Source organism: Notolabrus celidotus, chromosome 24, assembly GCF_009762535.1.
Source record: "Notolabrus celidotus isolate fNotCel1 chromosome 24, fNotCel1.pri, whole genome shotgun sequence".
NCBI lineage: Eukaryota > Metazoa > Chordata > Actinopteri > Labriformes > Labridae > Notolabrus > Notolabrus celidotus.
Window position 1 is genome coordinate 10,538,734 of NC_048295.1, and position 26,227 is coordinate 10,564,960.

The 26,227-nt window shown below is 41.5% G+C and overlaps 1 protein-coding gene across 5 annotated transcripts in view; it reads right to left on the reverse strand.

Annotated features, from left to right (window-relative positions):
* LOC117808278 (SLIT and NTRK-like protein 5) overlaps positions 1-26,227 on the reverse strand; it is a 94,481-nt gene that overhangs the window by 47,427 nt on the left and 20,827 nt on the right. The window contains exon 4 of one of the 5 annotated variants that reach the window (XM_034677924.1): positions 2,055-2,144. The exons of the other annotated variants lie outside the window; for them this stretch is intronic. The gene's annotated coding sequence lies outside the window, so the exon portion shown is untranslated. The remainder of the gene's footprint in view (positions 1-2,054; positions 2,145-26,227) is intronic. 5 annotated transcript variants of the gene reach the window in all.

Consider the following 26,227-nt stretch of genomic DNA (forward strand, 5'->3'; position numbering starts at 1 on the left):
CCTAAAACACTCGGTGCTGACACGTTTATGCATTCAGTTCATTGGGATACCCAGCAGCCAGGGCTGGAATCTATTAGTGTTGGCTTGTAGGTGGTCATTTTATTTCTCACATTAGAAAGCAAATAACAGAGCTCAGTTCACATTGCATTTACTGTTACCTCTTTCTCCTGATGCAGTTTGCAGCTAATTAACTGTTAAGTGGTTAATTGGACTTTGTAAGGCCACGAGCACAATCCCTGCATGGTGGAAGACAACTTCAGGATTACTTTATTTATTTATTTATATATTTATATATTATCTAGTTCACATGTTAGTCACTTTTCATTTGTTTTAATTTAATTTATTTAGTATCTAGTTCAATTTTTTTGTCACTTTTTATTTATTTAATTTATTTATCCATTTATTATCTAGTTCAAATGTGTGTCACGGTTTATTTTATTTATTAAATGTATTTATTATCTATTTAAATTTTAATTGCTTTTTATTAATTTATTATATTTCATCTATTTATTTATTTATTTATTATCTACTTCAAATTTTGGTCACTTTTTATTTCATTTATTAAATTTACTTATTATCTAGTTCAAATTTTAAGTACTTTTTATTAATTATTATATTTAATCTATTTATCTATTTATTTATTTAATTTATTTATTTATTAGCTAGTTCAAATTTTAATTACTTTTTATTAATTTATTATATTTCATTTATTTATTTATTTATTAAAATTTATTTATTAGCTAGTTCAAATTTTAAGTACTTTTTATTAATTATTATATTTAATCTATTTATTTTTTTATTTTTTTATTTTTTTATCTTGTTAGAATTTGTGTCACTTTTTATTTCATTTATTAAATTTATTTATTATCTAGTTCAAATTTTAATTACTTTTTATTAATTATTATATTTCATCTATTTATTTTATTTATTTATTTATTAGCTAGTTCAAATTTTAATTCCTTTTTATTAATTTTTTTTATTTCATCTTTTTATTTGTTTATTTATTTATTAGCTAGTTCATATTTTAGTCACTTTATTTATTTCATTATTTGTATTTATTTATTTATTTATTTATTTATTCATTTATTTATTTTAAGTATAGCATCTTATTCTCTTTTAATGGTTTAATATTGCAGTGTTTTATTATCTTAGAAATGTGTTTTATTTTGGTGAGTTTAATTTCCTGTGTTGAGTTCTTTCAGCAACTTCTTTCTTTAATTCCATTTTTTTTATTTGTTTAATTTTCATTGTTATTTTTATTATTATTATTGCATATATAATATTCTTAACCTTAGGATTGTTGGCTGGGGTTGGGGTTGGATGTTTTTTTTTTATTTTTATATATATATATTTGAAGTTGTTTTTATGTGCAGTACTTTGTGTTACAATGTCATTATAAATAAAGTCTGACTGATTATTCTTGGATTCTGATTGACATTTGATTCTAGATTGAATCCCAACATATAGAAAGCAGTAAATGATAAACCCCTGAAAGCTCATTCCCCCCATAATGGACGTTCACTTTCCTTCATATGTAACCTCCCTCTGGGTGTAGCCGCCAAAAGGTTGGCCCTGCTGATATCAAAATGCCATCAATATCACTTCAGGAGGCTTCATTCTCATGGATGCCAGGGGAGGAATTTTAATTATGAATTGACCCGAAGAAACCGAGGGATCTGATGATCTAATGTCGTCATGAAAAGAGGGGTCACCTTGAGGTGTGGGGCTCATGCCACAATCTGAAATAAGCTTTAAAACATGCAGAAGAAGAGCGAGGATTATACTGAACACCTCTCAAAAGGTGCAAAAATATCATAGTGTTTTCAAATTTCCACATATTTGGAACACTTCTTGGTCCTGGAGTATTGACTGTTTTTGTGTAATGTTATTTTTTGACCTTTCTTTACATGAATATTTTACACCCAGAGAACATGTCAAGTGCTTTTGGATCTTAGATTCTCTCCCCAGCTCAGAGGGTTGACTTAAATGTATTCCCAATGTTGTCACAACACTATTGGCTGTTTCTGGTGTAAATGTTAAATTCGCCAACTCACTTCCTGAGCTTGTTCCCTCTGGCAAACACAACCCTTAACTTCAGTTTGACACGCCGACATCGCCACTCCTCGCCCGTCTCATGTGGGAGTCTGTCAAAGAAAGCATTTCTGACTAAGTGAGGAGATTAGAGATTTCAAGGCAGGCGCAATTTCCTCAACTCTTGAATTCTGGACTGCTTCTTTTTCCCCTCTGAGACCTCGTGGGCAGGATGACACTTTCTTACAAACTCAAAGCAATGCCTCGTCTTATTTTCATTGATATACTCACAACATTTTACACAAAGTCCCATCTTGTTTTTCCTAGAAGGATTCCACCAGAGCAGCTCTTCCTCATCTCATACGACAACATGATGTATTCAGTTGGAGGTAAATACTCGGTAATATGATGGAGCTGGAATTAGCTTAGCTTCTGACGCAGTACATCACAGCTTTCTAGCTAAATCACTAATGCATCTTATTGGTGTCCTTGTGAAAGAGAGGAGAAAGAACAAGGATAGAAACCAGGAATCTATCCTACAACCAGTGCAACAAGGATGCTAGCCTCTGTACATGGGGCGCCTGCTCTCCTGACTGAATCAGTCTTGTTCCATCAGTGTGTAATTTCAGTGGGATTCAGAACCACATGAAAACTCCTCACTGGAGCTGTAAAGATGTACTTTGGGGGTAGCTGAGGACACAGACTCTGCAAAGGAGTTAAAAGGGGGATGACATGCAGGAAAAGGTGGAAAGGAGGACTCTTCGCCTCCATGGGGGTGCCAGCTCTGCCAGGTGAGCTACTGGGTCACCCACTTTCCCAATCAGGTCTGTTGTGTCACAACAAGTCTTTATATCATCAGGGCTAGACGGTGTGCAATTTCCTTTTTTCGGCTCCCTCAGCAAGTGGGCCACTTCAAAGGGTTCAGAGCTTCGGCTGATACATGCTCTGCAGTTTCTCTTGGTGCCAGTTGCAAAGAGGGGCCAAGGACACTGAACACACCAAGCTAAGACCATATTTCCAGGTCACACTTATGTCACTTGATATGTGCTCCAGGTCTTAAGTCGGATACACCTCAATAATCTCACACTCAGCCCATTAGCTAACGTCAGAACACAGCTAGCGTTAGCATGCAGCCACTTCCTGTCAGACTTAAACAAGTTCAAAAAGATATCACAGGTACAATATTACAGTTTAAGGAGTGACCTTGCTAACTAGTGACAATCAAACGAATGCTTATGTTGTTGTAGTAAACAGGTGTAAAGTTGCCATTTAACAGGGTCACTCATTAAGCCATAACACCGTCTGTCCATATAGCACTTAAACACTGCATTGTTGGCGTTAAGCTAACGTGGCGTAATAATAGACGTGAACATAAACAGAGTCATCTGTAAAAATAACATTTTCCATCGTATCTGTGATTTTATGACGGAATTGTTCAATTAGGCTAGCCAAATTCTTGATTAGCGGGAAATCTGCCACCGCTAGCAATCAAAGGTGCGTCACCTTATTCAAGGCTTGTAGCAGTGATTATTTGTCCAACAGCATCGGGCCTCCCCAACCTGAGCACACACACACACAAGCTAACAATGCCGACCGCCCTCGACGGTTATTCTCTTCCGAAGTCTCGTTTAATCACGCAAGTTTCAAGGAGATCTCTTGTCTGTGGAATTGTTACAGCAAACATTAATCTCATGGGATCGTCTAGATTGTGCGTTCAGAGGATTGTAATTTCAAAAATCAGTCTGAACGCTTTTTAGTGGTTAAATGCTAACATTAGCCGTGCTCCGATGTTAGCTAACAGGCTGTCAAATATGTTTTTTTTACCTTGAAATATGGACTTATCTTTAAAAGTCATTGCCCTTGTGGTTAAATGACGACAGTTTGTCAGATTGTGAAGGTCTACATGACTCATGACTTAATAAAACATGCTAGCAATACGCTAGTTTCACACCCTTAGCATGACATCAGGAGGAGATGGCTACAGTAGGAATGTGGTTGATTGAAGATATTCAGGGGTAAGTTCGGATTGTATTACGTTTCTTCTTATGCTGATGATAACGACCTTTCTGTGCATCAGGCTTAAAAATATACGCTTTCGTTTGCTTTGCAGTTTATTTTTCGTGTTTGCAGAAAATTCGGGGATCTGCTTTCTGCATTAGAGCCTTACATTCTGTTTCTTTGGAAATTCAAAAAACGCCAAGTCCTGTTTTAATGGAGCGTATTCGTATCCAGTTGAGGAAATGTGTATAATTGCCGGGGTTGCCCGTTCCAAAACGCTGCCTATCAGCCGTCAACAGAGACACCATGCTTTTACCAGAAGCATCCTCTGGTTGTTTCAGCTCTGATTTCTAGAGAGGCTTTAAGCTGCCAGAGATTTGAAAAAGCTCACAGGTGTGATTGTGTTGTGTTTTAGGCTCGCTCCTCACTCCAGTGAAGGAGACAAAGCGAGTGGCTCTTGGCACTCGCACACCCTCCCTCCTTCTCGGAGTGCCCTCCAAGGCTTTGCCGGTTAGCACATCAGGCCTCGGCGTATTCTCCCTCGCAGTGTGTGAGTGAGAACAATGGGCGTCTGGAAACAGGGGTTCCATGCTGACGGTGACAGTCATTTTTTTGCACGGCTGCAGGTTTCAGGCGACTGCTGAGCTGGAGCAACTGGTTCCTGACTGGTTGATGGGACGCATTATCCACACATGCCGTTCACAGTGATCGGATTAACAGGAAGCATGAATGGAAGTATCTACAGGCATGAAAATGCTTCTGTAGATATCCCTTCCCTCAGGAGAACAGCTTCAGTCTTTAAAATCTGTCTAAAAGGGCATCTTCATAAAATAAGATATATTCCTGCATGCCCTTTATCTTGTTTCGCTCTGCAAAAACAGTTTACACTAATAAATGAATTAGCATCATGCAAACTACCAGGCAGGGGCTCTCCTGCACGAGTTATGTGCCTCACTTTCTCCAGCTCCAGCACAACACTTTTAAAAAATCTGCAATGGCCCCCGTAAAAAATCCAGAGATGATAAATCAAAATTTAAGGAGGTGTCAGGCGAATGCAGTCGGCAGGAATTAGAGATAAGTGCATCTCTGAGTCCAACTAGGAGGGAATTTAGTGTGGACAGAAGCGGCGCCAGTGTTTGGCGTGAGAACAAAGTGTATTAATAACAGGAAGTGGGCATGAGGGAACTGCTTACAAGGAATATGAGAGATGTAAACAGGAAGTGAACGTGATGAATGTGCATGACAGTTTGTAACATGGAACTGCATTATCTTAACATAAAATGATATAATAAACTGTATTTACATAGCATAGCTTAGCTTAGCATAGCTTAGCATAGTATGATAAAAACACCCCAATGTTGTATTGATGCAAAACAAATCCTTAGTATGCAACAAACATACAGTTTCCCACAATGCAACGCTGCACGCATCTGTCTTCTTGTGCCATATATGACAGGTGGTGCTCAGTCAGAATGAGTTGCCAGAGTTGCTACCAATGCTACAACGCTAACGTTAAAGGTCTGCTACATTAATAGAGTAATGCATAAGAAATGCAGGTGAAGCTCGCCACTTCCTGTTGTTACAGAGGCGATAACAAGCCACAGGAAACTGATTGGACAAGTGAAGAGAGGCAGGAAGCAAGGGGAGTGGAGAGAGGGGGTGGACATGCAGCACTATAGCCTCTGTACATGGGGTGCATGCTTATACCGTTAGTCCAATGGTGCCACACTTCTTAACTTCTAAACCAGTGAAGCCTAGCATGGAACAGAACCGTCTTCAAACCTACAAATGCACTGCATATGACATCCCTAGGTGATATGTCAAGGGCAGTTTTGTGTACAGCCAAACAAATTGGAGACATAAGAAGGGAATGAGACAAGGTTTAAAGGTCAAGGCCACCAAAACATGATCTCAGGTTATGACTGGGCACGTAGGGGGTGAGGAGATCAGGAGGGTGCAAATCCAGAGCAGGCTGGAGGAGGTTAACAATATCATCTAAAACACTACTGGGGCTGCAGTAGCTCAGCTAGAGCTGGGCAATAGAGAAAATGTTATCATTCTTCAGCAGGGCTATTGTTTACTTCTGCTTCCCATACACTGAAAACCGGTGAAGCTTGGACCGTCTTCAAACCTTTGAACACATTCATAGGTAGTATGTAGGAGGCAGTTCAGAATGCAACCGATGACTAAGCATTTGAAGGAGTAGAGCCAAGACGGAGCCACAAATGTAAGACGTAGGAAGGGAATTAGACAAAGTTCAAAGGTCAAGACCACTGAAGATGACCTCAGGTGATGCCAGGGCACGTATGGAGTGAGGAATCAGGAATGTACGTGGGTGCAAATCCATATTGGGTGTATAAGTTAATGATATGATTGATGGCCTTACTGGGGCAGCAGAAAGTCAGTGTGGGGTCACATAAGTTTAGTTCAGAGGGACTTGGATTGTGAAGTGGAGGATTGCCAGTTCAAGGCCTTGAGCAAGGCCCCAAACCCTGAACTGCCATGACACCAACATCAGTGCATCCCCAGTGTCCAAATGGAAGGAGACAAACTCAAGATGTTAGCAGTCTTCTGTCTGTTTCTTCTTCTACATATAAACTCATGACAATCCAAGGTAATGACGACCAGGTTCTCTTGACACCCTCACATTTATCTGACATAGAATCTGATAAGCTGATGTTTATCAAAACAAGAAGAAAAAGTACACTCTTCTCTGTTTATCACCCAAAGTCATTGTGCAACCTGTGGCTGCTGCAGACCCACTTTCTGAACCCACGTCTCCATGACAACCCTTCAATGGTGACAGTGACACTCACAGAGCAAGCCGAGGTGGGGCTGCGGAGTCCGGACTAACGGGGACCGGAACACAAAGGCGGTGAAAAGCACAATGTACAAACACTGAGCATGTTTGTTCCCTGAGGGTTAGTCATGAGCTAAGTGATGCTAAGTAGTCGCTCAGTGTTGGCAGGCGGAAGGTAATTTAAGATGCTCGGGAGATATTTGGGAGGAAAATAATAAGGTCGGGGTCCTTGAGGTCTACTCTGTCGTCACAGTCTCACTTTTTATCTGCTATGTGTGGTTTCTTTGCAATCATGTTTAATACTCATAACAGCATTAATCTGAACTTCAGACGTTTACTCCACAAATTGCACACATAATTATCCCTCAGCTAGCATGTGCACTCTTCTCTTTAGTCATTTGTTGGAATTTAAGTGGTTTTTGGTGCAATCCAAACTGTTGCATCCCAGAGCTAAATATCTAAAAATAACATCGGATTGTTTAAACCATTTCCTTGCTTGACTTTCAGACAGCACGCAGCTTTCTCTGGGTTTTATACATTGAATATTTGCAGAGTAAGTCAATTATACCTGATGTTTGAAATGTGTTGTTGTTTCCACTCCGGGTCACCACTCAAATCAGACACTGTCTCCTCTGTGCTGGTGTTCCACTGTGGTATTTTGATTCCAGGCTGTTGTTCTGCTGAGCATGCAGCTTGGACTCAAGGTCAAGTCTTTTGCCCTGGACTGCTGAACTATTTTGCATTTTCTAGTTTGTTAACCACCAGTGCTGCCCGGAATTGCCAAAATGTCTGCGGGGCTGACAGGTTTGGCTGGGAGGAGTTGGACGTAAAGGACAGAAACAGTGGCGACTTGAATGAGAAAATGCTGAGTCACTGTTGCAGATTGATAGCAAGACAAATTCTATCAAGCCGTGCTTTAGGGTTAGCTTGTTTTGGACATTGGATCCAATTTGGGGTCAACCTCCTTTAAAGCCTTTAAAGCCTATAGATATGGAAGTCAATTTAAAGCATTTCCAACTCCATAAAAACGCCACTAAATCTTCAAAATGTCTTTAAAATATCTCAAAAGCTAGTGATAGGGTTTCTATGAAATCTGCTGCAGATTAAGTTCCTGGAGGATAAAATGTAATGACTTCAGCTCCCCTGACATTTCCCCCCCGCTGCCCCCAGCAAGGCAAAGATTTTACTTACTCAGTAGATTCTTTGACATGTTCGACTGACAGATAGATTGAAATGCTAATTCAGTACAGACATCCATCGTTCCAAGAGAACAACTCTTAATGACTTCAGTGTTCAGCTGACGTGAGTTGACGTTTTTGTCTTCTAATCAAAATAATTCAACTTTAGCCATTCATTTGGTTCCATAATTGGGCATATATTTAGCATTTTCACATACTTTGATTGTTGAAAAATGCTAGTTCTTATTAGCTTTAGCTTCACTTTTGCTATTTGGTGCAAAATGTGCGATTAAATAAGCCAAAACTCAACAATGGAAACATTTTGAAAGGCACTGAAGTGTCACTGCATCAGGAAATACATGACAGTGAAAATTATGCCTGTTAGCCCCTGAAGGCAACAGTTTGGATGTTACGACCCTCTTTGAATTGGGAGCCATGATATTGTTGATTCTCTTGGCCCTGGTCTAATCGGTTCTTTCCTCTGTACCATCTGAAAACAGACTCCTCTCTGAAAACACTGACAGTGGTGAGGCTGGGAACAATTACTAATGAATGCGCCGGCTGCTGATTATTTCAGTGTTTGGTTTGAAAGACTCTCTGGTATGCAAATTGGAGGGATTCTGTGAATGCATTATGAACATCGATTGTTATTTCTGTTCACGGTTGGGACTGCGGATGGATTTGGAGTTGTTGTGTTCATGCATCTGTTTGCGTATGTAAGTGTGTGTGTGAACCACGAGTAATTCCCAGGGCTGAACTATCATGGGATTTCCTGGGTTAAATTTATCTCAGAGACTACACGGGGCAGCATCGCCAATTTTGTTTCCTTCACTCCACTTGTCCTCTACGGCTTTTTTTTCCCCCCTTTCCTTGTGTTAATGTAAAAATTATACGCCCGAAATGAGTGGAATAAGTGATGTAGTGGTCTATTACAGCTTAGTGAAATGTAATCTTCCTTTTATCATTCGCCCTTTAGAATTCATAGAGTGCAAAATCACCAAAATAAAAGAAACAAAGAGGCTAATTTGTCCGATTTAAAACAATGTCAGTTTAATGTCAGATTTGTTTCCTGTTATCACCCAGTGGGTTCTTTTTTTGGGACTGGAATGTGAGAAAGTCCTGCATACAAATCAGCCTTGCCCTTCAAGCTGCTGTTTATACACCTTTAAAATGTCTCTGATATGTGAAACCATAAGGACACCGTTATATCCAGGAAGTCATTTTTACCTGGACACCTTAAAGTTGTAGTCAGATTTACATCCACTTTTTGTTATACTGGTTAAAATGATCTTTATGTCCTTTATCAATACATAATGTGTTCTTAAAAAAGCTGTTATCTACAGCCTGAGTAAACCTGGGGAAACACCAACCAATCCCTGCTATCAGGAGCCAAATGATGTAACCAATCAAATGCCATCCTGCCGTTCTGCCCGCCTCCTGCAGGGCGTACATGTCATGTTTGTCAGCGGCGCTCCTGCATGTGAGCGGGGGCGTCGTTTTGCAGGAGCTCTGAGGGAAGGGGTTCCACGGAGTCCTGAGGAAATGCTACATTCAAATTCATGCTAGTTTTCCCTCACTACCAACCCTAGCTTTAACTATTAAATCAAACGACAGCGAGTGCCGCTTTTGGTGTTTTTCCGCCTCTGCATTTGTGGCGCTTCAACCCCAAAGACAACATTCAGGTGAACGCCAATCAGTGCAGCGCCTCGCTGTCATGGCCGCTCTACCCACTCAAATCCCTGTAAGAAACTACGCAAAACCTAGCTTAAGAGACGACTATGATATATTGTAAAAAGCCAGAAAATTAAATTTTTGGACCTTTAAAAGAACAATTCAATTTAATTTAAAGCACTAAACATTTTTTTATTGACTCATTTTTAGATTATAGATGAGACCTGAGACTCTGTATTAAAGACATGGGGCCGTCACAGCTGTTACCCACTATCAGAGGTCCCATAGGTAAGTTCATTTACACCCAACTGTATCATCTCAGCTGCTCCATGATTCTCACATAATGCACAGTATTGTCGACATATAGAATGTGTCTCACTAAAGTGGTCATTAAATGAGCACAATATGTGGAGCGCCTCTATCCATAGAATGTCTTTAAATTCAGATTTCACTCCCCTGCTGAGCCTTTCACACGGGCCACAATGGAACGTACATGCAGTCTCCAGGCGGCGCGTGATATAGGAAGCATACGCGCTTTGAATGGAACAGCGGGTGCGGTGGAAGCGTTCGACTTATGCTGTAGAAAGGATTCTTAAATAGAAGGATTGTGTTTGGAAAAGACATTCTGTTGCTTCTGACCTCTTTCAGGGAGGCTGAGCAGGAAATGGAGGTGCTAATTCCTTCTATATAAAGGTACAAGACCCAACATGGGAAAAGACATTGATATACCATTTATGATAAACGCAGGAAATTCATGAGAGCTTTAAAATAATGCTCCAGGAACTCTTAATGGGTATAATCCTGCTTGAGTGTAAGTGGGTGCAAGTTGAACTGTAACATGTATATCACCAATTAGCTGCTCCAACATTTATATTTCTTATAGTAGATCCAACGGAACAGGAAGTCAGTCCCATCCAGGCACCGGATCTGATAGGTTTTTATTCTAGGCAATGTGTTAGATATGTGACATGGATCTCATGGATCTGGTGAGGGTGCAAGAAGAAGAAGAAGAAAGGTACTTTATTGATCCCCAGGGGGGAAATTCAATTTTTACACTCATGCTATTTTGGACATGCTACACGTACAGTTTTTTTGGTATGTACATACAAATGCACACACATGCAGTGAACACGCTTAGGGAGAGATGTCAGAGTGCACCCAGAGCAGTTGGGGGTTTGGTGCCTTGCTCAAAGGCACCCCGGCAGTGCCCAGGCAAGTGAACCAGCACCTCTCCAGCCACCAGTCCACTTGCCAAACTTCGTCCGTACTGGGACTCGAACTGGCGACCCTTTGGTCAAGCCAAGTCCCTATGGACTGAGCTACTGCCGCCCCAAGGGCCTAACTGCAGGGAAGCAGTGACCGAACATGGATGTGGTGGAAGTCTAGGGTTAGGTCCCTGACGTCAATGTCCATAAGGCTGTGAACATTCATATGCCTGCAAAAGTAGCAGCAAATCTAACTGCTACACCGGGGTCCCACATACACTGCTATCTAGGGAAATCCTTCATCTTTCCTACCTTGAAGAAAGGTGGGTTATCAAGTGCTTTAAATTCAGAGGTGGATTGCTTTCGCTTTGGGTTGCCTGCCCGCTGAATCTAGGAATACACTTGCCTGAAAAGTGGTGACACCCACTGTCCAAGTCCAGACCCTGACGATAAGGTCAAAGACATATCTGAGGCTCCTGTTTCAAGTCCTCCAGGCAGGAACAACAAGCAGCCATGGCTATGAGAACCATCCATTCACACAGCAATGCAAAGGTCACACATAAGGTGACCCAGGGAAGCAATAGGATGAAATTACTGCTCTTACGCAGACCTTGGCCCTGCGCCTCGTCAAAGCAATTGTCCCTGACATGGTGCATTCGTGCACACTGTTGTGTGTCTATATGAGACCGCGAGTGGGTGGGATTCACCTGCATTGCATATCAAGTGAATGTACCCGGTGCTCTCCGCTGATGGACACGTCGACATGCTGACAAATAAAACAACAAGAAACACTAAATCTGTGACCAATGGTTCAGAAAGGTCCTGCTGCAGGCGCCTCTCCGCCAGGATCAGATTCAGAGGGTTGAAGTAACGCGGGTGTGAGCAGCCAACATGTAAACATTAGATCGACGTGCTGGACAGCTTCCTGAGGGGGCGTGGTCAGAGAGCTCATTCTCATTTAAAGGCACAGACGCAGAAAACAGCCTGTTCTGAGCAGGGCGGAAAAAGAGGGGTTCACAGGCAGACCAACATCTGATTTCAAAGTGTTTATATGAGCGTAAACTTTAAAGACATGTTTTGGGGACCTCTTAGACCAAGATATGTTGATGAAAAAGAGCAGAATATGTCACCTTTAATATACGTCTAAATGAAGGAATGTTTTCAAAGCTTTAATTTGCCATCAGAAAGGAGCAGTAATTATCAGTTATGAGTATCAGCTCAACATGATAATGATATTGTCCATATTTGTTGGACAGGAAGCATTTAAGAGGCTCCAGAAATGACATCATTTCATGCAGAAATATGAATGTAGGCTCAGCTCCAAGGGGTTGACAATGGAACTACAGGCCAATAATTGCAGCACGACTTCACTGGTAAGAAGTGAAGCAATGCTATCATGATCTGCAGCCTTACCCCCTAAATACACTTGATTTACGGCCAACTGTCGCATTTTAAAGATCTGTAGCTCATTTGCATTGACCTGTTCCTCTGTGAGCACACTCAGCAGGGAGTCAGCAGGAAGCACAGATGAGCCAAAGGAGGCAGTCATTTGAATGGCTGCATCAAATTAGTCAGGTGTTGGCGCTGCATGGGGCATATCGACAGCAGCACCCCTCTGCCGCCACCTGCCCTTCTCCGCCTCCCCCCCCCCCCTCCACCCACTTCTTCCTGTCTGCAGTAATGTGAAGGAAACAAATGTGTCTCGCTAAAGACTCATCACTCCAGCCAGATGATGTTTGTTGAGAGCCAGATGACTGTGTCTGGGAGCGCATGCGCGACGGCGCGCGTCTGTGTCAAATCCGACCCGTCTAAATTTAGTTTGCTCCTTTTGAAAGTCTCCGTGTGCCACCCCGAACACAGCACAGGCTCTTCTGCACATCCTCCCAGGCACATTTCAATCTATTAGCCACAGTCAGAAATAAGGGGGGAGAAAAAAAAAAAAGAGGGAGATTGGCTTTAGTTCCAGATTTCCTCCTCGTACACGAACCAGTAAGTGTTTCATCATTTTTTGGAGTGGAAGTCTGTACTATCATGTTCTGCCACATGGGTACGGTTCAGCCATGATCCCTTAATGCATGTAAACAGCAAATGTGTGTTGACGTTTAAATCTCCAGCAGCTTTAAAGAGCAACCAGGGAAGGGTGTTTGCACTTCTGCTGCCCTTGCACAGTGTGTATGGTGACCTCTCCAGGGCCTGGTGAACTCTGCATGATTGTACAAAGATGGTATATGCTAACAAAGTGTAAATGTGCTGCTCTGATGATCAATGCATGAGTGTACCTCCAAACCTCAAAGCAAGACCCTGGCATAAATAGACTCACAGGTGGCTGGGCAGTCTGCTTCTGAACTCTGAACTGTGCCCTGTGCATGTGGCATCCATGATTTTTTAATAGAATGTCACATTTTGAGTCCAAATGGTCCAGTTTCCCACTTCTAACCTAACTTCATAATGCCAAATGATGTGGTTGCTAATTTACAACCCCTGTCCCTGGTTAGGCTTCTGAAATAACCTCATACTGCATATGCAATCACAGCGATGTTCTCCCCGCCTGCTTTTGCTCTCCATACTCACTGCTTTTACAACATTTTTCACTAATCTGGACTTGGATTGGAGGCTTCACCTAGGTTAGTGGACTTTTAATTGTACCAAAAGCTAGAACAAAGACCCACAGTGAGGCAGCCAGTGGAACACCCTACCTGAAGATCTGAGGGCTGCATAGTGTCAACATTATTAAAAGCAAACTCAAGACCGACCTTTTAGTCTCACTTTAACTGAGTTCTATTCTTATAACAGTTTTATTTCACCTTACCTAATTTATTTATTTATTATCTAGTTCACATTTTAGTCACTTTTTATTTAATTGTGTTATTTATTTATTTATTTATTTATTTATTTATTTATTTATTTATTTATTTATTTATTTATTATCTAGTTCAAATTTTAGTCACTTTTTATTTAATTGTGTTATTAATTTAATTGTGTTATTTATTTATTTATTTATTTAATTATTTATTATCTTGTTCAAATTTTAGTCACTTTTTATTTAATTGTGTTATTTATTTATTTATTTATTATCTTGTTCAAATTTTAGTCACTTTTTATTTAATTGTGTTATTTATTTATTTATTTATTTATTTATTTATTTATTATCTAGTTCAAATTTTTGTCACTTTTTTATTTAATTTTGTTATTTATTTATTCATTTATTTATTATCTAGTTCAAATTTTAGTCACTTTTTATTTAATTGTGTTATTTATTTATTTATTTATTTATTTATTTATTTATTAAATTATTTATTTATTTATTTATTTAATTATTTATTTATTTATTTATTATCTAGTTCAAATTTTAGTCACTTTTTTATTAATTGTTATTTATTTATTTATTTATTTATTTATTTATTTATTTATTTATTTATTTATTATATAGTTCAAATTTTAGTCACTTTTTTATTAATTGTTATTTATTTATTCATTTATTTATTTATTTATTTATTTATTTATTATATAGTTCAAATTTTAGTCACTTTTTATTTAATTGTGTTATTTATTTATTTATTTATTTATTTATTTATTTATTTATTTATTTATTTATTTATCTATTATCTAGTTGAAATTTTAGTCACTTTTTATTTAATTGTATTATTTATGTATTTAATTTATTTATTCATTCATTAAGTACAGCATCTTATTTTCTTTTAACGGTTTAACATTTTAGTGTTTTATTATCTTAGAAATGTGTTTTATTTTGGTGGGTTTCATTTCCTGTGTTGAGTTTTAACATCTCATGTTTCCTTATGAGACATCATGAGAGCGTTTCCTCAGTTCATTCAGCAACTTCTTATTTATGTTTCATTTATTTATTTGTTTATTTCATTTTTCATTATTATTATTATTGTTGCATATATTGTGCTCTTAACCTTAGGACTGTGGGGTGGGGTTGGGGTCAGCGCTGGGGTTGGGATTAGAATTAGGATGGGGGGGTCTTGTATGTACAGCACTTTGTTACAATGTCATTGTATGAAAAGAGCTTTATAAATAAAGTCTTGCCCGATTCTGAAGAAGTCCCCCGTCCTGTGTCCATGTCTCATAAACACTGACGTATATATACGGGGCATGTCCTCAGCTTCACCTGACACATGAAGAGAAACAGCTTGTAGCGCCTTTCTTCAAAGATTAGAAACCCCACAGAGAGAGATTCTCAAACGATAGAGAGTAAATGATGGAGCTGGTTGCCGACAACAGCTGGCAGACAGCAATGCATCTCCTGAAAGTCTTCATCTCCAGGCTGATGGATGGAGGAGGGAGACGGAGGGGGTCTGCTTCGGCAGCCGTTCTCCATTTTTTTCCCCCAGTCATAAGAAAGCCACTTTTTTTCCCCACTCTCCTCCGTTTGCTGTTTGAGGAGATATGTTGGATTTTTCAGATGATTGCCAAAGCCCCCACTGAATTAAAGAAGAAGCTGTTACAACACTGTGGATGTTTCCATTGTTCCATTGGCTTTATGGGAAATTTAATTGGGAAACCTACTGCGCGTCCTAATTGGAAACACGTCTGTCATGGGAACAATCATGAATCATAAGATATTAAAACCCCAAAGAAGAGCTCATTAAGACTATCACAAACCCTTACAATCCAACCAACCTCTACCTCTCCATTCTCAACGGAAAGATTAGAGTCTTCCAGAGACTTAACATCGCAAATTGCTGTCAGTTCTTTGGAGACGACCCCGAAACACATCCAGGTTAAGAAACTGAGTATCCAAAGTGGAAAAAAAGACATTTTACTGCAACTAATCGTGAATGCCAAAACACTGATAAGCCAGCCAACATGAAATGAGAAGCCCACTAGACCGTCCCACAGTGGGCTGCAGGATCTGGCTGCTTTCCCCTACCCTGAAGGGATGTTGAGAAACTTTGCCTAACTGATATGAAGCCATGATGAGTGAACTTATAATGGAGAAAACCCACGCAGATTTATATGATGGAAGCAAGTTGGATTGATGTCTCCTTGGCGTTATCCAATATTGGCTGGAAGAGATCCTGGGTGAGTGTTTGATTGACTCTGGAAAGTTTGTGTCCAGGGAAAGTAGTGCTAGTGCCCAATGCTAATCACAATGTCACTGCTTCACCGTATTACACATTGGCTGGATGGTCGGATTTGGAGTCAGTGTCGCCTTTGTTGCTATCCATGAAATTCCATTTCCTATCTTGGGATGTTTACATCTAGATGACTAAACAATCAAACATCATCCATGCACCCTAGTCTTGGGCTGGAGCCAATCCAAGCTGACTTCATGCGGAGAGGTCGCTGACCTAGCAAAGGACAACCATTCACCTACGGGCAATTTAGAGAGACCAATGAACCTGGAGAGAATGTTTTTGGACTGTGAGGAAGCCGGAGTACCTGGAGAGAACCCATGCATGCACAAGGAGAAAATGCAAACTCCTTTTATAATAAATAACTTTTATTATAAGCCAATTTGGTCATGGCCTACAAGCCGTCCACCATTAGCTACCAAGTCCCATTTGACAGCATGTCAAATTAGTCCTGGGGATCATACAAAAGACCGAGGAATACTACTGTACTAATATTGCTTATATCAAATACAGTAAGGCTTATTTCTAGCCTGACCAATCATGACTCAGCACCACTTTGGATTATTTCTACAACAAAGGCATTTCAGTATTTTAACATCCCATTCTGTAACGTACAGTAGATCAAATTCCAGAAAAATGGACACTTATGTGGTCGACCAGTTGTTCAGAAAAGTGATGAGTCAGCACTAGAGCAACCAAGAAAGCCTCAGTCCAGCAGTGTCAGATGAGCTCTGGACTTTCACGCTGTTCCACTCATGATCACAAACATCAGTGTCATTAATTGAGGTTAGCTCCACCGAGAGTCCGCGACCCAGAAAACAGTCCAGACCGCGTCCAGTAAACTGTTTGTCTGAGCGCTTTTTTTTTGATGTGTCAAATCTCTACAGAGCGTACGGCTGTCTGGAACTCCAACGCGTTTGAATCAGCGGTATTGCCAGGAGGGCGCTTGGTGTCCCGTGTAGTAATCAGTCTTCTGCAATTTGAGGGGAAGATGGATGGTTCTGGGAATTTGTCTCAAAATAAAGCGGTTTCCTTTTGGGAGGGTTTGTGTCTCAGTGTATGACGGCAGGGAAGGAAAATGAGTGAGTGGTTTCTTTTATTTTGATATCTAGGTACAAGGCTGACTTTCTTCTCTGCCAATTAGAAACAGCATTAAAGAAACAACATAGAAACAGAAGGATTGGAGGAATAATAACGTTGGTTTTGGTTTTGGTTCAAATCTAAGAAGACTTTTAAAAAAGCTCTCAATAGAAACCTCTTCTTTTCAACCCCAGTGAGAAGACGCTGGGCAGGAAATTACAAAAGTCAAGATGTCCTAATCTTCCTGAGTGGAACAAGGAATAGAAAAGAAGAACCTGATGTTTTTATATTAGCGGGGATCTCAAGAAAGGACCCGAAATAGACTACTTCTTTTCAGAGCCTCACTTCTTTTCTCTACACTCAAACCCATTAAACCTTACTTGTTGGCTGTATTATTTGGAGGGGGTAAGGGATTCACTGCAGCTTGGTGTACTGGTTTGAACACACAGTATTACAATTAACATTACTTTAGGAATACTGCAGCCATGGTTGAATGCATACTGTTTTAACAGAGGCAGATTCTTTATTTAAGGTGATAATAAAACTAGTGCAACTTTTTGTTTATATCAAAATGCAAGGATGAGATCCTCCTCTATTGCACACAGCAAAATTATAGATTGGTGCAAGGACTCTTTAGTTGCACCACCAAAAAAGAAACCTACCGAATGCAAAGAAAGCTGGATATGCATCAAGCACAATCAACAACCTGCTGTAAAACACAGAGAAGTCACCAGCCTTTCAGGGGACCATGGTTTTCTCTTTGCATGATACAATCGCAGCCTTGATTTGTACTCGTGCCTCTTTACCTCACACTAGTTCCACAGAAGTTAGCTTGAGTTCAGCGTTTCCAATATGGCTGCCACAGACGATTGGCTTCAGAAACAGAAGAGGGAAGTCTTGGATACTACGTCCATTATTTATACAGTCTATGGCACTAATGCACCCCTAAACCATCATACATGGCCTCTAAGCCTTTAAACTGTGCCCTGATAAGAAGCTGGGTGGTCCCACTCTTTAGAGTGGAGTTTTCCCTACCCTTTATCATACATAGGCTTCGTCTCAGAGGGGTCACCGGCCTCTCAGGGAACATACATATGGTTTACTTTGTGCATGATACAATTGCAGCCTTAATTTGCACTGTGTTCACAGATAGTGGTTTTTGGAAGTGATTTTGAGCCCATGCAGTGAATTCCACTCCAGAGTCATGTCTGTTTTGCAGTTAAATATAGGGCTGAAATTGTTAGCAAATCTTCACAGCATTGGAGGGATTAGGGTTATATGAAATATGAGATAGCAGCACAAGGTGCATTGAAACAGCATTTTGGTGCAACTAAAAAGTCCTTGCATCAGTCTATAATTTTGCAATGTGCATGCATTTGTAGTTAAATGTTGTTTTCTGGTTAAGATAGCATTCAATAGTAACTCAGGACTCAGATTTAGGAACACAGCTACATTGCCCTACAAAGCCTGTGCTACGTGGAGTTCTGCAGTGTCATGCTTAAGCTGTTTAAACTTGTAATTACAGAGAACACAGACCAGATTTAAACCTCCAGAAACCAAAATGTGGAAAGTCACAACCAGCTTGAACAGCCAGTGAGAAACACCCCCGGCTCCCAGTGTGGTGAAGGGGGAATAAAAAAAAAAAAAGGCTGTTCAGGCGAGGTAGTGTCACAGAAGCAGGGACCCCGAGGGAATCAATAATCACAGTGGACAGTGGCAGACTGTGCAGCGGGCCTGCTCCTGTCAGTTAAGCCGGCCTCGGCTGTTGGGCGGCAGGAGTGATGTGTAGCTTAAAGGAAACACCCTCCATCACCTCGTCTCAACCTTTCATTAAGAATGACCTTAATCAATGGATAAAGCGCTCTCTGACGCTGCTTTGTGCATCTTGCCACAGTGAAATGTCCCGATCATGGCAGGGTGTGTGTAATTGTGAGTGATTGAGCCTCTAATGTCATTTTATTAGGCCAAGTGGAGCTGCATTATGTCACTGTAGTTAATGACTAACAGCATGCATAACTCTTTCAAAGTCGAACCACCTCTCTCTGGCCCCATGTTTAATCCCCGAATGTTTCTTCATTTGGCTTTTTTGAATTAATCCAGAACCGCGGCGGCTCTTGTGCCCAGACCGGTTCATTTCTAGGGCGCGGATGTTTTTGATGCCGTGGTTGCACTATAATGGACTTAAAGTGGACATTTTCGGATCTCTGGTGTCTTATTTGGCTTTGAAGGAGCACACTTGTGGCGGTGGCATGCTGTGTGCACTGTGTTTTTCAAAGCTCTGAAGATGGATTATAGCTCACTTAGGCTTTGCTTTTTGTGGAGGCAGTGGGGAACTGAGTTGAGCTGTGTGTTATTACTCATCAGGGAACGCCTCCCCTTGCTCTTTACGGACTCTGAAGCCCTGCTTTAATTACAGTGCTCATTGTAATGGGGTGTTTGCAAACATTTCTTACAAGACGAATGAGTTGAATGTGTATTCGTGCAACTGTAAGCAACCACAGTATTCCTAGATGGATGAAAAGTTAAGGTATGCATGCCTGAAATCCAAAAACAGCAACTTTGTGGCAGTACTCAAGGACTGTATAAAACAAGGACTCATGCATTGCTCAACAATGGGGGCCACCATATTGGAAATGCTGACTCAACCAATCTTCCAGTCAACCTCAAAAGAGGCAAGACGTGGACCTGACGAGGGCATCAGCCATACCCCTAATAATGCTGTATATGCATAGCTTGCTTTAAAGTCTGTGCTAACCCAAATCTACAAAACTTTCCCACTTTGTATTTTCTACACTAAGTTACACACGGACAAGAAAGTAGGAATAACACTCTAATTGTAATGGATCATATGAGTATTGTAATGGCTTGGATTCTCCTGGAGCGCTCGCCAAGTTTGGTGTTTTTCCGCCTCTGCATCCCACCTCAAACATTCAGGCAGCCAATCAGCACAGCGCCTCACTATCATTGCCTTTCTACACCCATTAAAATCCCTGAAGAAACTACGCAAAACCTAGCTTAAGAGGCGTCTATGATATGTTGTAAAAAGCTACAAATTCAATTTTTGGGACCTATAAAAGAGCAGTTTAATTTAAAGCACTAAGGCCTTTGAGTTAATGAGCTAATGAGCCATGTATGGTGAGCTACAGTATCTGCTGATTGGTGTTAGTATATAAAGTGACACATGGAAGGCCAGGCAGTATTGTAGTGGATGGGTTCTCCTGGAGCGCTCGCCAAGTTTTGGACCTGGTGTTTTTCCGCCTCTGCATCCCATCTCAATAAACATTCAGGCAGCCAATCAGCACAGCGCCTCACTATCATGGCCGGTCTACTAGCTCAAATCTGCATAAGAAACTGAGAGGCTGCAGATCCTGTGTGAACTTTGCTAATGCAATTTTTGGGACCTTTAAAAGAATAATTCAACGTGTAGTCAACACTATGGCCCTTGCTCTCATGCATGCATGACTGCCACAAATAAAGTAATGTCCCCTGAATTTTTAACAAGCTAATGAGCCATGTATTGTGAGCTATAGTATCTGCAAGTTAGACATGGAAGGCAAGAAAGTATTGCACTGGATGGGTTCTCCTGGAGCGCTCGCCAAGTTTTGGACCTGGTGTTTTTCCGCCTCTGCATCCCACCTCAAACATTCAGGCAGCCAATCAGCACAGCGCCTCACTATCATGGCCGCTCTACTCACTCAAATCCTTAGTTGTTGATTTCTGCATGGAGCTAGAAGTCAGCCAATCTATATCAGCATTCAGCGTGCCTCATGAATCACCTCTTCTACTTAAACGTTCCACTCTACACTTTGAAAACTCTCAAGAGCTCAATTGTGCAATCCACCAACACGTCTGAACATCAAAAACAACCCATTCCTCATTTTGCGAAACACAGGTCCACACAGGTTATTACTCTGGAAGGGCCGTAAAAGCTACATCAATTCGACCACCCACTCAATGTGTCCACGTGAAGGATACAGGTAAAATATGGAGGCCCTGTAAAGCTGCTGCCTCGCCTCGAGCGCACAAAGTATATCCAATCAATATAGTTTAAAAACCCACGCTGCCAATCCTTATGTTTATGACCCAGAAATATTACTCGCTTAATTATGAGCAGAGCAGGAGCTATGGGCGTTCTCCTGCACGCACACACACACACACAGCACACAGGTTGCAGCCTTTTATAATAAGTTTAATACCCAAGCTTTCACTCCTGGGTAATCAATCTGTAATTCATCATTATTTATCTAGCACACAAAAAGCCCCCAGAGGACTCTGGCGCATGCATACAAATTTAAACATATACACTGAAAAACCTCGCCTCGCATGGGAGCAGGCACGCACACACACCACCGCAGACACCCTGGAGGTGTCTTTGCCCACTTGGAGGTATTAAGGGATCACGGCGGAGAGGTAATTACAAGCGCAGGGGAGGGGAGTTGGGGACAAACACAGGACAGCAGTACACCGCACGTCGTCTGGGGCCTTGAGACAAGGCGGGCAGCTGAAGAGGCAGTGAGGGAGGTCAAGATGGCTTAAGCCAAGTACAGGGCAAGACCCAGCCATGAGTGTGAGGTGTGTTTACTGTGTACGATACTGAGTGGAGTGAACTCTGCTGAGGTTTCATATCCTCAGTCGAACCAAAAGGGTTGTTTTATCATTAAATCCAATTACAGAGCTTTAACATTCACTTATATAACTCCCAAACTGAGTGACAGATATGTTAGAGTAGCACCAGGGATTTTTTAAACATGAGTGGTTAGGGTTAGGGCAAGATTGTGGGTAAGGTGTTCTATTCCAAACATGTCCAAAGTGTCGGTTTAGGAATAAAGTCCGCTGACAAGATCCAAGGTTAGTGTTAGGCAAGAACCCCGGGTGGGTATGGTTAGGGTCAGGTGCCGCACACATTGACTCAAATAGAAACCTCTCATATCTGGTGCTGTGATGGACCAGATATGGATCTGGTGGACTTTGGCTGTTAGTAATTATTGTACCAACACCACCGCAGACATCCAGATTTTTTTAATTGGTGAAAATTGTATTTTCTATATTTAAACAAAACATTGTTTGCCCGCCATGTTTGATGGATCTGGCGTCAAGTTGGGCACCAAAATCTTTCAAGATTCCGAGTTATTGTTCCAGATTGAGCGAGCGTTCAAGTAATTCTTCCAAATCAGGATGGCGCTGGTGGCCTAGGGGTCTAAGTGCCCCACATACAGAGGCTATAGTCCTCATCGCAGAGCTCGCCGGTTCGACTTCTGACCACAACCATGTCCTGCATGTCTTCCCCCACTCTCTACTCCCTACATTTCCTGTCTCTCTTCAGCTATCCTATCTGCACTCAACACTACCAAAGACTGAGCTCAACTAATGTGCTGGTAGCTAGCATGTCAACAAAGACATGATGCTGGAAGAAGCTACACAACTGCACGAAAACTGCACATTGCTGACTACTGATCGCGATAAGAATCATCATGTGGGACAGACTTTTCCTGTCTAAAAGACAGGACTGCACAAGTAAAGATGCAGCTATAAGATCTAAAAAGACTGCAAGAGTAACCCTAAGCATAGCCAAGCTGAGTCTTAACACAGGATGTCCAGGCCTGCCCTAAGTTTAGGTCCAAAGACCTCGGTCAACTGAAACAACCTCAAAGCCAGCCATCACTCCTTCATGTTGAAAGGGCCCAGTTGATGTGATTCGGACATCTGATTAGAATGTCTCCCAGACACCTCCCTCTGAGGTATTCTTTGAACTCGCCACTGGAGAGAGACCCCCCGAGCCAAGCCAGAGCCCCACTGGAGGGATTACATATCCTATCTGGCCCGGGAAAGCCTCAGTTCCCCTCAGGCGGAGCTCAGGGACGTGGCTGGGGAAGACGACTCTGCCTCGCCTGCTGCCACTGCTGATAAAGATGGACGGGTGGATAAAAAAGAAAAGAAACGCTCTCTCGCTTTGAGCTGCTGCTGCCTCTGAACTTTGTCCAGGAGGGTACTTTGGATGTGATGGGTCTCTTGTGCGATTAATCCGGACTTTTTTTTATTTGACATTTCCAAGCAATCAGTTTAATGTGCGCGATTAGGCAGGCTGTTGTTTGGTGTTTTATGTCCCCCTCGTTTGAATGAATGACAGTGTGTTTTTGTTTTTGTGCTGCGGTCGTTGGAGGGATAAAGGCAGTCCATCCCACATGGTAAATTATGCTGTCAATATTTTGGAGAATGCACCGCATAATGCTGAGCTCAGAGGTCTGGGGAACACAGTGAAATAACTCTTAGACTTGTGTCTTCTAAACAGATATGTAGCCCAATAATCACACTATGCATTATGACTTTATGATCATCATCAAATGGGAATGAGGTCGTTTTAAACTAATTTGATTGCACGACATTGTTCTCCACAAATTAAGCTCATTAAACACTGTTTTTATTTCAATCTTTTCCCTCGAGGGAGTAACTGGATAATATGTTTTATTTGTCGTCTTGATTTAGATATCAGCTTTAATTTTACACTTGGAGGCGTTTCAAAATATTTACACCAAGCATTGGAGTGCTGTATCCCATCCAATGTTTGGGGTATTTTTTGGCTTTCATGTAGACCAAGGAAGTGTGGCGTCAAATATCAACTTCAACCTTATCCTCTAACTGTCTAATGAGAATAGGCTGTTATCCCTGGCCCTAATGGCGGCTCCATTATCTACATTACTGGAACATGTGGGGAAGGGTGTTCCCACCATTGGGAGGAAATAGGTGCATTTGGACCAAGAGGTCTTTTAGCCCCCAGAACTACTTTATCCTGTGCCCCCATTGTTGTCTGCGTTTCAGTCCTGGGTAGATTGTGCAAAATCAGACCAGTGATGTATGGAGAAAAAAAATGACTGCACTACACCACCAGACCAGTAGAGGGCAGCAAAACAAAGAGGAATGCCATTCATCACAGACGACACCATAGAAGCAGACGGACAGGCAGGTATCATTATGAGCAACACAACAGTTAGCCTGTTAGCATTAAGAGACTCAGCTGGCGCTGTTTTAGATGGTGCGAGTAGCAAAGACGTTTCAACACGGTGTTTTGGTTTAAACAGCGACCCTGTTAACTGGAGACTTTCAGCCGGATGCATCCCTCATAAACCATCATTAAATATCTGATGAGGATATTTTGAAATCTTCATAAAAACTAAACTAGTTTGCATTCTCAGGAACAAACTCCACAAACACTGACACGTTCAGCTGAAGGTCTCCAGTTTACAGGGTCACTTTTAAAACCGGAACACCGGGAGAGACGCGTTCACGGTGGGCTGAGAGAAGACTACTGTTACAAGCTGCTAAATCAAGAGAATCACAGATGTGTCAGACACGTTCAGCATTGCAGGCCCTGCCCCCTGAAAGTCCTGGGACCTTTGAAAAGTACCCCACCTAGCAGTGGCTTTTTAGGGGGGAGATTAACTACCCCTGAACTAAATGTAGACCCTGGGCCAACCAGTTGAAACGCACATAGCTCGGGGGTAGTAAGATCATGCAGAGCCATCATGGGATTGCATAGCTCTCTGAAAGGCTGCTCACACATTACACATTACAGAAAGAGCTGCATCTTGGATCCAGTTTTTTACATATGGCCGCCTTCAGAAACATCTGCTTACAACAGTTAACACAAACTTGCAGCAAAAGTCGCTTCCCTTTTCAAATCTCACCATTTAGCCACCATCCTGTTTATATTTCTGTCCTCAGGTACACTATGATACATAACACCTTGCCAAGAGTTTGTCCGCGCTTGAAATATGTTTCATTTTTTCCTCTTAGTCTTGCCAAATGAAACAATTTGCAGGGTTTTTTTTTTTTTTTTGCAGCCAGTGCGCCCCGCAAATTGGACACTCTGTCGCCTCTTTGAAACTCCTGCTGCCTCATGTTGCTTTGAAAAGTGACATAAAAGGAGGTATTGTAAAAAAAACTGCTTTTAATCAACCTCATACTGCTTACTGGCATTCAAATTAATGACTCTCCGGTGCATTTGTAATAATACTTAGCTTACTTCAAAGTTGAAAATCCCTCTTTCATGTGGCATTTCCCTAATTTTGTCCATTCCTTGCACACCAAGCACCGCCTGTGTGTATGTGTGTTTTGTAGGTGTGTTGTAACATCCACATTTATGCCCCTCGTGCTCAATAAGGCGAGAAGTCAATTTCCTTCAATAAACACTCGTATTCAAGGCAACTATTTCATTCTTTATAGGACGCCGGACGGTCCGGCTTCCCTCCAGCATTTCTCTCTCTATCGAAACACTTCAAATGACACTCGGGGAACGGGGACGGAGGGATATAAAACACAAGCAAGAGGCAATATCTTCCATAAAGAGAATGATGCACTGGCTGGGTTTTGTGGATACCCCAGGGCCCAGCTGATAAAAGACCAAGAACCCATGAGAACCTTGTGAACTCCCCGGTACTTCATGGTCATTGCATCTGTCTTATTGCTCAACCTCGTTGCTGTGATTGATAGCTGCTGCAGAAACAAGATGATATCAGATGACATAGAGACAATCATATCCACTCTACCTCACTGATATGGAGCTTCCTAAGTGTGTGTATCATTTAACCAGCTGAGTGTTTATTCTGTGATGATGAAAAACAACATTAAACATATCAGTCATTCATTTTGAGCATGCATTAAAATCTGACACATGCCAACTAGACCCTAGAATCCCAGAGTCTGGAGGTGAACACATTGGTTTCTGCAGAGCCAGCAATGGTCTACGCCTTATTGGCATTGCTGACTCAAGGCTGATGCATACTACTGCATCGTGATGGTGTAGCCGTCAGCTCCCTTGCACCTCCTCCAAAATGTAACTACCAATAGAATTGACGGGTGACTGCAAGCCCGGTGATTGGGTCAGCTTGGTGGCATTCCTGCATTTACAGCACTTCCGGGATCGCCGCTCATCGTCCGTCTCAGCTGTAGATTAACATAAAGGCGGGGCCGGGAACAGGCGAGACCGCACTGCCCTCAAGTGTTTTTGGCTGAGAATTGCTGCACCACGCGGACACATCGACGCACAAGCATGTGGTGCTCATGTTCACGTCAGTCCCCGCTGCGTAGGGGAGTCTCAGAAGTATGAATCAGCCTTCAATCTAACATTTTGACACACCTCAGGCCAGCTCAACAGCTACCTCTCTTTGC